The 14,395-nt window shown below is 35.2% G+C and overlaps 1 protein-coding gene across 1 annotated transcript in view; it reads right to left on the bottom strand.

Annotated features, from left to right (window-relative positions):
* IGSF1 (immunoglobulin superfamily member 1) overlaps nucleotides 1–14,395 on the bottom strand; it is an 82,355-nt gene that overhangs the window by 65,009 nt on the left and 2,951 nt on the right. The window lies entirely within an intron of this gene.

Below are 14,395 nucleotides of genomic sequence, written 5' to 3'. Positions count from 1 at the left end.
TAGCATGTTAATTCTGTGTAACATGTTTTACACAGTCACCGGTCCATAATAATCATTTAATACATTCATTCATCCATTCAACAATATTTATTGAGTGCCTACTATATACCAAACCCTTTGAAAGATGCCTCTCTACATCTCATGGAGTCAGCATTTTAATGGAAAAGAAAGACTAAAAACAAATAACGAGACCCTTAAAATAATTTTAAATTGTCTACTATGAATGTAAAAAACAAGGACCCCAAATAGGAAATATACTGTATATATGTGTCTTTAGGTGACCTGCAGAGAGATTATGGATATAAAAGAATGCACTACACTGGGCTTTAAGACTCTTAGGCCTGACAGAGGAGAAAAAGTAAGAAAAGGAGATGGAAAAAGAGGAGTCAGTGAGATTGAATGTAAACCAGAAGGAAATATAATAACAGAAGCCATGTTTCAAGAAAATTATTGACTGTGTTCAAAGCTGGTGTGAGGTTATAATGAAGACACAGAATAGTCTCATATTTGGTTACATGGATAATAGATTCAGCAAAGTGCTGGAGACTGAAGGGGAATAGAGAAATTGGGTGGTAACTAAAGAGAGATGAGCATTGACCTTACCTTTTGCATGCTTATGAGAATGACCCAACATAGAAGGGTTATTGATGATGCATAAGTAAATGAAGAGGCAATTTTAAAAGTGAAATCTTTTAGAAAGTGAGAGAGGGTGGGATACAGAGCTCAAGTGGAGGAGTTAGCCTTTGGTAAGGGCAGGGACACTTCATCTTTTTAGTAAGAGGAAGGCTAGAGAAAATAGACGCAGTTGTAGTTAAGTTGCTACACTTAATCTTAGGAATATAATGGAATTTCTAATGCTTTCTGTTTTCTCAATGAAGTAGAAGAGGTTATCATGTAAAAATGAAGGTAGAGGAAGACATATGGGAGGTCTGAGGTAGCAGAAAAAGACTATAAAGTAGTCATATCTGGAAATGGGAATGCTATTCTTCTAGAACAAACAGTAAAATATCCAGGCAGTGTTGAGTGGCAATTTGATCCTTGAGAGCGTAAGTTTAAGGTGTAACCACATGGCTTTCTTGAATGATCTTCACTGGCAATGTTTAGCTACTAGGGTGGGGTAGGCAAATAATTGGTTTCAATCAGGGTTTTAGTTTGACAAATGAAAACAGTGGGGAAAAAGAGACAAGAGAATTGGATATTTGAAAAAATTTGTAATGAAGGACTATATGATGTAAGTCTCCCATTTCCTTCCACTGTTTATTAAAGACAGAAAGTATATTAAATATATCATTTGACCAATCCTTTACTTTCATAACTGAAAAAGAAAATCCAGGCAGGTAAAGTGTCTTTCTTAGGACCTCAGATCTAGTCAGTAACAGAACTCGAAATGACACCCAGGCCTCTTTTTCTAGTTTTTGCTCCTTCCATTATAGTAGGCTCTTATACTTTTTGCTCTCTTTTTGTCTATCTTCAGTGTCTTGCCCTTTTCCTCATCTGATTTTTCAGATGAGAGAACTAAGTATGATAATTACTATACTACCGCATTGTACTTATATTTCAATTATAACTCTTTCTCTTGGAGATAAAATTTAATCTTCTGTATGTTGATGTAAATGTGAATTTACGAGATGCTAATCATATTGAGCCAGGAGTTTTTTTCCAGTAACTGTATAGTAGGAGCCATATGGAGATTGCCATCATCTGAGCTAAATAAAAAATTGAGGTAGATTTCAATGATGGAGATATAACAAAACACCTGCTTTAAGAAAAAGGAGTTTGGAAAGCAGGATGAAGTAAACTGTTTCAGAACTATGATGGGTGACCAGCAAAAGTAGTACCCTTTCAGAAGAAGAAGAGAGAAGGCACTTCAGGTGAAAGAAATAATGTGAAAAAAAGGTCCAGTAATCTGAGGATCATGTTGGCCATTGATCAGAAAGAATGAGCAAAATGAATAGGGGGCTGAGGACAGAAAAGGGGGAGTATACATACAATTTTGGAGAAATAAATACCAAAAAAAAATTTTTAAGTGGGAAAAACAAAGAGAGTGGTTTCACGGAGTCTGAGGCAGGAAAGGAGCCATCAGAATTGTTAGAGAAGGTGCCATGAATATTGGTTTGCTGGGGCAAGAATCCTGACTGCACTGAGGTGGGAGGTGAAAAGTAAAAACAACAAATGTGGGTTATTGTTTCAAGAACACTGTTGGTGAATTAAAGGAGAGGGAGAGAGAGCCAAAAAAAAAAAAAAAGGAGAGTTATAAGAGAATTGAGAGAAGATATTCTGGTTTAAGCTTGATTTGCTTTTTAGTAAAGGAGAAACTTGGCCAAGAGTCTAGGCCAAGAGTCTAAGTCCAGAGAGAAATAAATATGAAAGACATACAAAGGGATGACTGATGGAGCAAGGAGGGTCTCAGAAGAGGTTAAAGGGAATGGGATGGGGAATATACAAGTGGAGGCATTATCTTCAGGCAAGAAAGAAGGATCATCTTTTAGAAGAGAAGAGGGTAAAGACAGTGTAGATAGTGATTACCAAGATAATTACCTCATCTGTTTCCTTTCACTTCAGTTTGGAAACTTAAGCCATCCCAAAATGGCTACGATGAGCCCATGGTGGAGATGTTCACTTTGCTTCCTCACAGCCTGTCTTCTTGTTCTATCTGTAAATGTGGAACCCAAAATACTTAGCAGAGACCAAAGTAGATTGCTAAGACACGTGACTAGTTTGCTTTACCACTACTATGTTGTTTGACCATGACAGACACATTATTATATGTCCTTTAAAAAGATCCTACAGGACCTTGAGAATCATAGCTTTCCAGCCTTTCCTCTTATATCTGCACAAAGATTTCTCCATAACTTCCTTGGATGCCACCAGGCTTCCAAAAGGAAGAACTAAGGGTACTTTACCCTAAAGGCTTTTTTAGTTTTCAGGTGGTTGTAACCAAAGCATTTTTATCTCCTGCAGTGATCTCCTTTAGATTTAGAAAGAACACAATGCTTGGCTATGTATCTGTCTTCTAAACACTCCTACAACCTTCTAAAAGTAAGGACTGGTAGATACATTTCAAATAAGAAAACCAATTATCTTTAAGTTTGGCTCCCAGAGGAGTTTTGCGTTTTAATTGAGAGATCAATGTTGCATTCTCATGACATCCTGAACTTCCATTCACTTACTAATAGTGTGAAATTGGAAATTGGAGTATCTGACATGTCACATGGGTCAGAGCCACTATCCATTTAAGCCAGCCTCCAGAGGCTGCTGAAAGCACTAAGCAATAGCTTGGGAAGGATACAATGTGAAAAATTACTGAAACGAGTGACAGAAAATCTAGGTTCTAGACTTGGATCTCTCGCTGCATGTGCAATCTGCTGTGTCACTCATCATTACTAAATCCCAGTTTTTTCTACTTTGAATAGGGCAGTAACCTTGCCCTGGTGACTTCACAGTGTTGCAGTGGGACTCAAATGAGATGATGTTTGGGAAACCCTTCATCAACTAGAAATCTATATGTTCCTACTAATATCATATGTAAGGGTTATGTTAATGATGTTGCTGATCATAAAAGTTGAGGATAGTTTTGTCTTTAAGTTCAAAGATATCTGGACTTCTAAAACCAGAAGTAAAACTTTTACCTTTTTGCATCATTAAATATGGCCTGAAAACATCTAAACCCCTTCCCCCCAAAGCCTTCAGTCAACTTTAAGTGAATTCTACAGTCTAAATAAAAGCACAACTGTTAAAATTTTTTTTTATAATCAAATTGAAAGTCCTCTTATACAAGCTGTCAGAGGTAGTTTTCTAAACCAAATACCTTGTCATTTTTCCATCCTTGGTGGACAGATTACGTCTGCCCTCCTGAGTAAGTTTCTTCAATGCTGGTTTATCTGCTTTCCAGGTCGTATAGAAAAGAGTTGGTTGGGGGTAGTAAAACCTCTTTGTATAGCTCTTAGTAAGGCCTCTCCCATTTCTTTGATGGTTTTGTGAAGCATCATACAAAACAGAGCACTTGCAGAGATATGACCATTGCCTGTGTTGTCCCGGGCCATCATTATTGTCACCATTTGGTCATGAAGTTCACAAACAACATCTGGTTCCTCCTCTGTGTCAGTCAGTACTCTAAATGCTGGGGATTGAAAGATGAAGAAAGGCTAGGAAGCTGAATCCATGACTTAGGAACTCGATGTATAGTGGGATGACAGACATGTAAACAAAGCAGTGGAATTACAACAGGATAAATGCAACAAAAGGACTCTGTATAACATGTAGATGTAGCAAAAGAGAAAGGAATTTGGGGATGAATTTGCAGGGCCAACAGTAACAGTGAAGATCTATTGAAGAGCCTGCCATCTGTTTTGGGAACTGTTTGGATTCTTTTTTTCCAAAGCACTTTTCCATCTATTACTTCATTAATCTTCACAATGCATTGTGTTTTAAATGATGAATAGAAGTCTTTCAAGCCAAAAAGTTGGTGCAAAGAGTTTCAGTCAGAGGGAATAGTGTATGCCACTAAAGAGTGACAGGAGAGGAGGCTGGAGAAATAGACAAGCACAGATGGAGAGCCCTATTCACCATCCTAAGGAATGTGAACTTTATCCTGAGGTCAATAGGAAGCCACTTAAAGCATTAATAGGAAAGTGGCATAGTCATGTTTATGTTTTAGAAAGTTGTATACTTTGGGTAGCTATGCAAAATAAGTTAGAGGTAAAGGAAGAGACTCAAGGCAGGAAGTTCAGTGAGGAGGCTATTACCTCAATTCAGGAAAAAGAGAGGAGGCAGTGGCTTCAGGCAATAGTAACATCAGTGTCATTGTCACTAAGACCATCTTGTCCCTTCATCATTATTCAACTTTATCAAAAATAAATCTGAGGAAAAAAATAGTTTTTCTGAGTATTTGCAAACATATAAATGGATCATAACCCTGAAGTTCACGTGTGACTTGGTTATTTGATGATATCAACTCACATTTCCCGGAGAAAGAGCAGCACTCCCAAATCTCTGGCAATCCCAGAGAAATCTATTTCAAGTACAAAGTACTTGAAAATCCTTATGTTTGCAGTGAAATATAGCTGTTCTCTAATAACATTTGTTACATGAATAAACAAATGAAAGAATGAAGGAATGAATATATGAATATAATTTATTAATACAGGCAAAAATCTGTACTAGGTAGAATGGGAGATGCAAAGATGTCTCAGATATAGCTCTTGGCCCTGAGGGAAATGGAAAAAAAAATGTTCTAGCTGGACAGCTCACCAAAGTGGCACCTCTTCTTTAATTGCCAGCATGCTTGTCACTAAGGCTTAGCAGGAAGTTTTATTAAGAGAAAATCCAGTAAATATTATGTAATCTTCAATACAGAAAGAATAGTAACCTAAGATCACACTAAGTGTCAGCCTTTGGTTTTAAATTCATGAATTTTTCAAAAACTAAATTTAATGAACAATACATAATTTACACATGGTGAATAATTAAAAAGCGTAACTCTCGCTTTCTCCAACCCCAGACCAACAGTCCCTCTACCCAGAGACCACTACTATAGTTTGTTGTGGGTGCTTCAAAAAGTTTTGTATGCTTATAACCAGCACTTATATACATTTACATTTTTTTCATATTTACACAAAAGTGATTGCACAATACACAATAATTTCACAGGGCTTTTTAATTTAGTATATTTTGGAGATCTTTCTGTGTCTGTATACATAGATTGATCTCATTCATTTTAACACTTGCATAGTATCCTGGCATATGGAAAAGCCATTACTTATTTTTGTTAAAGTGCTTGTTTTCTAAGGAACAAAATATTATAGAAACGGTGAAAATTCCTTTTGTCCCCAACCCCATTTCTCTCGAGCCTCAGAGGCATCCACTCCCCTAAAGTTGATGTGTTCTCCATGTCCATGTTTTTATCCTACTACATATGAATGTATCTATAAACAATATGTGATAATATTTTGTGTATTTAAAATTTCACACAAATGGCATAACTTTTTGCAACTTGCTTCCCCTCACCCCCTGCCACTTCACATTTGTTTCTTTTTTTTGTGACTTTTTTTAACATTTTTTATTGATTTATAATCATTTTACAATGTTGTGTCAAATTCCAGTGTTCAGCACAATATTTCAGTTATACGTGAACATATACACACTCATTGTCGCATTTCTTTCTCTGTGAGTTATCATAACATTTTGTGTATATTTCCCTGTGCTATACAGTGTAATCTTGTTTATCTATTCTACAATTTTGTTTCTTCAGACCTATCCTTGTTGATACTTATAGTTCTCATTCACTCATTGTTGATTTAACTTGCTCCTCATTATATTGAATGCTGTGGGTTTGTTTGGTTTTCCTTGTAGCTTACTTGCTAAAACTAAAAGTCCTGCAATTGGAATTATTTTTCTCAGATCCTTGCTTTGAGGTTGCACTAGATGGATTAACAAAAGAATGAAAGATTCTTATAAATTGAAAACCTAGAAATGGTTTGGTCTAGAAAAGGATGGACATTTATGTTAATAAATTTTAGCCATTACAATGTGGCAATGAGTATTTTTAGTATGTTTTTTTGTATTTCTTTAAGGTACCAAGGAGTTGAATTGTAGGCTCAGACTATATTCATATTTTCATATTTACTAGGTACTACCAAGTTGCTCTCTAAAGTGAATGTACAAACACGTATTTCCACAAGCAGTGTAAAACAGTATCTGTTTCTTCACATTCTTGCTGGCATTTGGTATTAGCAGATGTTTTATTTGTGGTATCTGATGATATAGTATATTTGTGATAATTTAATATACATATCCCTAATTATTAGTGAGGATAGAAGCATGTTTTCATCTTTCTACTGACCATTCAGTTTTCTCTTTTATTCATTGTCCAATAATATTTTGCCCATTGTTAATTTGGATTGTTGTTTAATATAGTCCTTTATGTAATCTGTATCTGTCTGTTGTATATTTGTTGCAAATATCTTCCCCAAGTCTGTCACTTTTGCCTATTGCTTTGTTTATTGCAATGTCTTATAACATAGAAAGTTGGAATGTGTTTTTCTTGATATGGTCAAATTTATCAGTCATTTACAATTCATACTTTTTGTGTCTTATTCAAAAACTTTTTCCTATCCCAGTATCATTAATATATTATTCTAAATTTCTTTCAAAATTTAAAAGTTAAAAAAATTTAGTTATTGAATACACCTGGAATTTATTTCTGTATATGATGAAATATAGGAAATTAATTTTATTTGTTCCAATGTGAATAAGCAATTGTTTCTACATCATTTATTGAATGAGCCATCCTTTTCTCTCATGATCGGCAATGTCACTTTGGTCACATACCAAGGTTCCTTATACAGTTGACCCTTGAACAACATGGATTTGAACTGTGTGGATCCACTTATATGCGGATTTTTTTCATCAGTAAATACTATAGTACTATGTATGCTATCCGTGGTTGAATCCACAGATGTGGAACCAGGAGTATGAAGGAACTGTGTGTATATGGAGGGTCAACTGTAAATTATACATGGATTTTCAACTGTGAGGAGGGTCGGCGCCCCTTAACCCCTGCATTGTTCAAGCATCAATTGTCTCAGATTTGCGTCTGGGTCTTTCTTTTCTCTAACTGATCTGTTTGCCTCTCTTTACACAAATATTACACTGTTTTAAATACTACAGTGTTCTAAGTCTTGATATCTGTAGGATAAATACTTCCTATTTATTCTTCATAATTGTCTTGGATATTCTTGGTCTTTTAATTTTTCATAAGGATTTTAGAATCAACTTGTTAAGTTTTATGAAAAATCCTGTTGGAATTTTGTTTGAAGTTGCCTTGAATTGATAGATTAATTTTTATAACTGTGAACATCTTTAAGTTAATAAGTTGTTCTATATGTAAAAAATGGTATATATCTCCTTTTAGTAAAGTCTTCTTTTATGTCCTTCAGTAGTGCTTACATATCTCTATAAAGATCTTGGGCTTCTTTTGTTAGATATATACTCAGGTACTTAATAGTGCTGCTTATTATTGTGAATAGTAACTTTATTTTAACTAGTCTTATTGAGGTATAATTTACAGACAATAAAATTCACCAATTATGTGATGAGTTTTGACAAATGTATATAGTTATGTAATCATCACTACAGTCAAGATGTAGAACACCTCCATCACTCCAAAAAGTTTCCACATACCCCTTGAGATGAGTTTCTTCCACTCACACTGGGTCCCTGGGAAACACTGATATGTTTCCTTTCACAATAGTTTATCTTTTTCTAGAATTTTATATAAATGGAATTATAAAGTATATAGGCTTTTGTGCCTGACTTTTACTCAACACAATTTTTTCTTAGATTCACCCATGTTTTTGTTTATATCTGTACTTTCCTTTTTATTGCTGAGTAATATTCTATTGTGTATATGTACCACAGTTTATCCACTCACCAGCTTATGGTTGTTTCCAAGTTTTGGCTCTAATGAATAAAGCTACTATAAATATTTACATATGACAAGTCTTTGTGTGTACATGTTTTTATTTCTCTTGGGTGAATTCCTAGGGTGGGGTTGCTGGGTTGTATAGCAATGCATATTTAACTTTATAAAAAATTGCCAGTCTGTTTTATAAAATGGCTATACCATTTTTTCATTTTCACCAGCAATAAATACAGAGTTCTGGTAATTGTCCCACATCCTCCACAACACTTGATATTATCAGGTTTTTTTTTTAATTTTAGCCAGTGAATGGTATTAAAAAATCATATTTTCTAATTATTTTTGCTCCTTTGTAGGATTGTTACTGATTTTTTAAAAGTAACTTCTTTGCAGCAATATTGACAAACTCCATTAAAAGTTAAAATAATTTATCTGAAAATTCTCTTTGGTTTCTATGTAGCCAGTCAGGTATTCCATGAATAATGACACTTTCTTTCATTCCAGTGCTTAAATCTATCTCCATTCTTTGTCTTACTGAATTCAAAGTGATCTCTCCTATGCAATATTAAATAGTAATCTGGAATTCAGGTATCCTCTTTTTCATGACTCTATTGAAAATGTTTCTAAAGTTTCTACATTTATCGTAATATTTATTGTATTTTTTTGTAGTTCGTCTTTGTCAGATTAAATTTTTCTATTTTTGTTTGTTTAGACAGGTTTTTTTCCCATAGAGAGTGGATGAATTTCATTTAATTCTTAAAAATCTATTGAGGTGAGTACATATTTTCTCTTTTATTAGCTTAAGTAGTGACTTGTAGTAATGGATTTTCTAAAGGTAGACCATTCTTTAATTCCTGAAAACAAGTTTATTTGATTACATAGTATTATTTTATACATTTGTTGAGTTCAATTAACTAGTATCTTAATCAGGACTTTTGGGACTTCTATCAAAAGTGAGATTGGCATATAATTTCTAGTCTTTTTAATAAGCTAGCCTGGTTTTGGTATCAAGGTTTTACTGACCTCACAAAATGGAATGGGTAGCTTTTCCTCTTTTTCTGTTCTCTGGAATATTGTATATAATATAGAGATTTTCTATTCTGTGACAGTTCGACAAAATTTACCTATGATGAGTTTGGGATTGGTGTCTTTGGTGGCAGAGGGATTGGCTACTGACTGAATTTCTTCAGTGTCTAATGGCCTATTCAAGTTTTCAGTTTATTCTTAAGCAAAATTTTGTTAATTGTATTTTTCTACAGAATTTCTCATCTTGTCAAAAGTTTTATATTTATTGGCATACAACATTTCACAGCATACTCTTAATATTTTTAAAAGTCTGAAATATTTATTTAGTAATTTCCCTATTTTCATTGATCATAGTGGTTATTCGGGTCTTGATTCTTTTTTTTTCAATTTTTTTTACTTATTCAATCTTATCAGAGTATTGTCTATTTTATTAAGCATTTAAAAATTAAGTTTTGGCTTTATTAAGCATTTTTATTTTTGTTTCCCATTTCATTCATTTCTGTTTTGATATTTATTTCCTTTCTTTTACTTTCTTCTGGTTTGTTTCATGATAGTTTTCTAAATTCTTGAGTTGAATGCTTAACATATTAATATTCAGCTACTTTGTTTCATGTTGGATGCATCAAATTTTCTTATATCACATCATTTATATTCTATAATTTAATATATGCAATTCAGTAATAATTGTGTGTAATTTTAATTAAATTTTTCTTTATTCCATTTAGAAAGATTTCTGTTCAAATGCACAGGTTTTGGAGAGGATTTTTTTTTATTAATTTCTATTTCATTGCATTTTTATGAGAATGTTATTAATATGATATTGCATATTTAGTACTTATGGAGACTTCCTTTGATACTTAACTTGTGTTCTGGTTTTGAAAGTGTTTCAAATGTCTTTGAAAATAATGTATATCCTATATTTTGGGGGCTCAGGTTTTGATATATTTTTGTGTTTGTGTGTTAACTCAAACTTCATAATTGTGTTGTTTAATATTATATATTCTTGCATATCCACAGTTTCTGAAAGGGGTGTGTTAAAAATTCCCCCCTAGTAATAAGGATTTGTAAATTTTTCTTATTCTGTCCAATTGTTTCATCTTTCAGAGCCTTGTTTTTTGTCTATAAAATGAAATGAGAAATTATATATGAAACAATAAATACTAGGATTGTAAGCACTCAATCAACCTGAGGAACCCTTGCTCAGTCGTTATTACTATTATGCATAATATTAGTAAATTCAAGCACTGCCCTCTCAATATGCTCTCAAAATGGCTTAGTTTTGGAGGGTGGAGCACATTGTCCAGAATGAAATCCAAATCAATTGACCAGGTCATATTACCTAGGCAAGGCCAGTGACAATTAGGAGTCACCTCATTCACCAGGAAAAACAGTTCCTTCTAGAATATGCACTGCTTGGGAGCTTTCTTGAAGTCACCTAAGGTAGAATGGTCTCAGGGTGGAGTGAGCAATGATAGAACGAGGTAGGAGCCAGACCTCAGTATCCTTGCTTCAGCTAAGCAGTGCTCCAGGCATTGGAGCCTCAAGAAATTGTTGAAGGAACACATGGCTACTGGTAAAATCTTTAAAGATTCTAGATACTACCAAGGACAACTTTCTTTAAGTATGTTTCTAGAGACGTTTTGGCAGTTTTCCTACGTATGAGAAATGATATTTTCTGAGGTATCTGAGCAAGAGGCTAAAGTGATTGTTGGGAACTCTCTCCTCCTATCTGGGTCTAGTTTCAGGAGAAGGCCTTAAGAATAAACCAGTGTGTGGTGACCCTCCACTCCCACCTGTACACTTTCTAAATGAATGGGATGACAGGAGATTTCAGGGTATTTTCTTTCCTGTGTTAAGCAAGAGCTCAACCTAAACAAACTGTGTTGCTACTGACTCAGTCCCCAGTGTTCATCTCCCAGCGTCTTGATGCCACAGTGTATAGCACAAACCTAGGATTTAAGAAAAGTGAAATGATCACTCCAGTGAAGATTGGTAAAGTATTTAAACATGAAGGCTCTAAACTCAAACAGACTTAGACTTCAGAACTCTGACTCTACCCCATACTGGCTCTGTATGTGTAACTGGGAAAGCCACAACTTCTCTGATACTCTTTTTCCTCATGTGTAAAATCAGGATAAAATCATGTTGTTGAATCCATAGAATATACAACACCAAGCGTGAACCCTAATGTAAACTATGAACTTTTGGGTGATTATGATGTGTCAGTGCAGGTTCATCAATTGCAACAAATGTACCTCACTCTGGTGGGGAATGCCAATAATACAGGAAGCTGTGCATATATAGAGGCAGAGGGTACATGGGGACCATCTACCTTTCCCTCAATTTTGCTATGTACCTAAAACTGCTCTAAAATTGTCTTAATTAAAGCCATAATTAAAACAATTTAAATAAGTTTGTTGTGATGATTAAATGAGTTAATCTGAGGATTTATCATAGTGTCTGGCATTTAGTAGGCTCACAATAAATGGTAGCTCCCTATTCCCTTCTTAAACTTGTATCTAGTTAACTCTGCCCTGCTTGAGCTCCACATAAATCCCCTTCAGCTATAGGTATGTATTTATTCACCCAATGGGCACTTGTTTTCCATAACTTAGTATTACTGGGAAAGCCCAAAACAGACGTGATCCATTTCCTCAAGGAACTTTAATCTGGTTGGGAATACAACACACATACATCAAATCAATAGAAAGCAAGGTATTTGCAAATGCTAAGTTATAATGCTGGGAATTGGGTGGGGCAGAGACATAAGAAAAGGTCAGACTGGAAGTAAATATTGGAGAGGAGGTATACAATTGAAAAAAGAAAGAGGGGTGAAATAGTAACAAACACACCTCTGGCTTTTCAGAGGGTTCAGAAGTGAACACAAATGCCCATAGCAAAGCCCAAAGATGTAGTGCATGCAAAGTTGTTTTTCTTCCCATGAACATTTTATTAATGTCAACTTGGTTCCAGGCACTGAGGTGGTTACATAGCTATGAGACAACTTGGTCTTCCCCTACAAGGTATACAATCTAGTAGAGGAAGAATGATATGAGCATAAAAATGTGGAATAGAACACGACAGTATAGAAGTATAGGATGATTGCATGCTGCAATCATCGGTTCTAAAGTTTCAAGAAAAGGGTGAACACTTTTGGCCAGCTCAGGAAAAAGGTCATGATTAGAAATAAGGGGAGGATTTTTCAGTGATGAAAGCTAGAGCATTGTAAATGAGGAAAATAGTAAGTACAAAGGGGAGGCTATGAAGTACAAAGAAGGGACAAGGGGTTGTGAAAGATAAAGTTTGAGAGGTAAGATTCTGATTATGGAGTACCTGTAAGTTAAGGGACTTGGACTTTATTCTGAGGACAATGAAGGGCCATTGAAGAGTTTAAATTAGAACAGTGGATGTAGTCAGACTTCTGTTTAGAATAATCAATAAGGCAGCAGTGTGGAGGATGAATTGGTCAGGGCAAGCCTAGAAGGCAGGGAGACCAGGTAAGAAGCTACTGCAACAGTCCATGCAAATGATAAATAGAGAAAAGCCTGCTTTAGAACAGAGGAATTCCCAAAAAGAAGGTGTCAGGAAGCAAGATCCTCCTCTAGGTCTGGCTGCCTTTAGACTTGAAGTGACTTCACTAGACCACACTTGTTTAAATCTTGCCCAAACCTAACTTGACCACAAGTTTTGGGTGAGGAAATAATTCCCGGATAGCTCCTTGTGACCAAGGTCTCACATTTGTTGGTTGTCTGGCCAATCTGAGTAGTATGGACTGTCGACAGAGAACAGAGTAAAGCCAGAGTAAGGTTCTATGGAGGTCTTGGCCTCCACAAAACATGATTGTTACAATTGTAAGCAGTCACATACTCAAAACCATCTTGGGTCAAATTAGGGAAATCCAAGCTCTATTTAGAATTTCCTAACATATGGTATCAAGGGATTGTTTTGATGTTAGTAATATCTACAAAGAAGGTATATCAGCCCTACGCAACCATCTCTCCAATTTGTCCACAACCTTTGCTTCCAAATTTGCCATCTACCTTGCTTCAGCCAAATCAGCCCTTTATGCATCTAGATTCTTTTATTTCAGACTTGTATCCACAGTTCCCTTCATTCCCTCCACTACTCATCTATTTTTGCTACTTCTCACTGTTTATAGGTTTTATTCAAATTACCCACCTCTTCCTAGGGGCTCTCTTATGAACCCAATCCATCCTGCTTCCTTTGCTTTGAGTACCAGCCTCACAGCTTATGCCTTTTGGTGCTTTTTGGTAGGCATCCTGGTAATCTAGAAGGTGAAATAGAAGAATGGAAAGAACATAGGCTCTTTGGACAAACAGACCAGAATTCAAATCTTGTACTCACCATTCATTAGTTGTGTTACTCTGAGTGAGTTACTTAATGCTTTTAGCTACAGTATTCTCATCTGTAAAATGGAAGCAGCAATAGTACCTACATCACAGAGTTCTTAGGAGGATTATGAGGTAAATGATTTAGCATTTATCACATAGAAATAATTCAATAAATGTCAATTTAAACAAAAAGCCATAGTTCAGTTGCCTTTGGGTGGGATCATCTGTCTTCCCTAAGTGAATTGAAAGATGCCAAAAGGTAATGACCACAGATTTCTTCCTCATCAGCCTCTTCCATCCCTGCATCTGCTATAGGGCTCTGTATATATCAATTATTCAATTAATTTAGAGGCCTGATAGGGCATGATCCAATGCCACAGGTAGAGAATTGACTATGGGGAAGGGAGTGTGTCTTAGGGAAATGAATCTGTTATAAATTTGAGAGACCAGATTTACCAGAAAGGGAAAAAATTCAGAAACCTTGGACGCTGAAGGTAAAGAGAGAGGGTGGCATCTTGCCTTATGCAAAAAATGTAATGTAGTAGAAAGGAAGTTTCAAAATCAGATAGTTCTAAATTGAAATCTAAGTTCCACTGCA

Source organism: Camelus ferus, chromosome X, assembly GCF_009834535.1.
Source record: "Camelus ferus isolate YT-003-E chromosome X, BCGSAC_Cfer_1.0, whole genome shotgun sequence".
Taxonomy (NCBI): domain Eukaryota; kingdom Metazoa; phylum Chordata; class Mammalia; order Artiodactyla; family Camelidae; genus Camelus; species Camelus ferus.
This window is presented reverse-complemented; position numbering and strand designations above follow the sequence as displayed.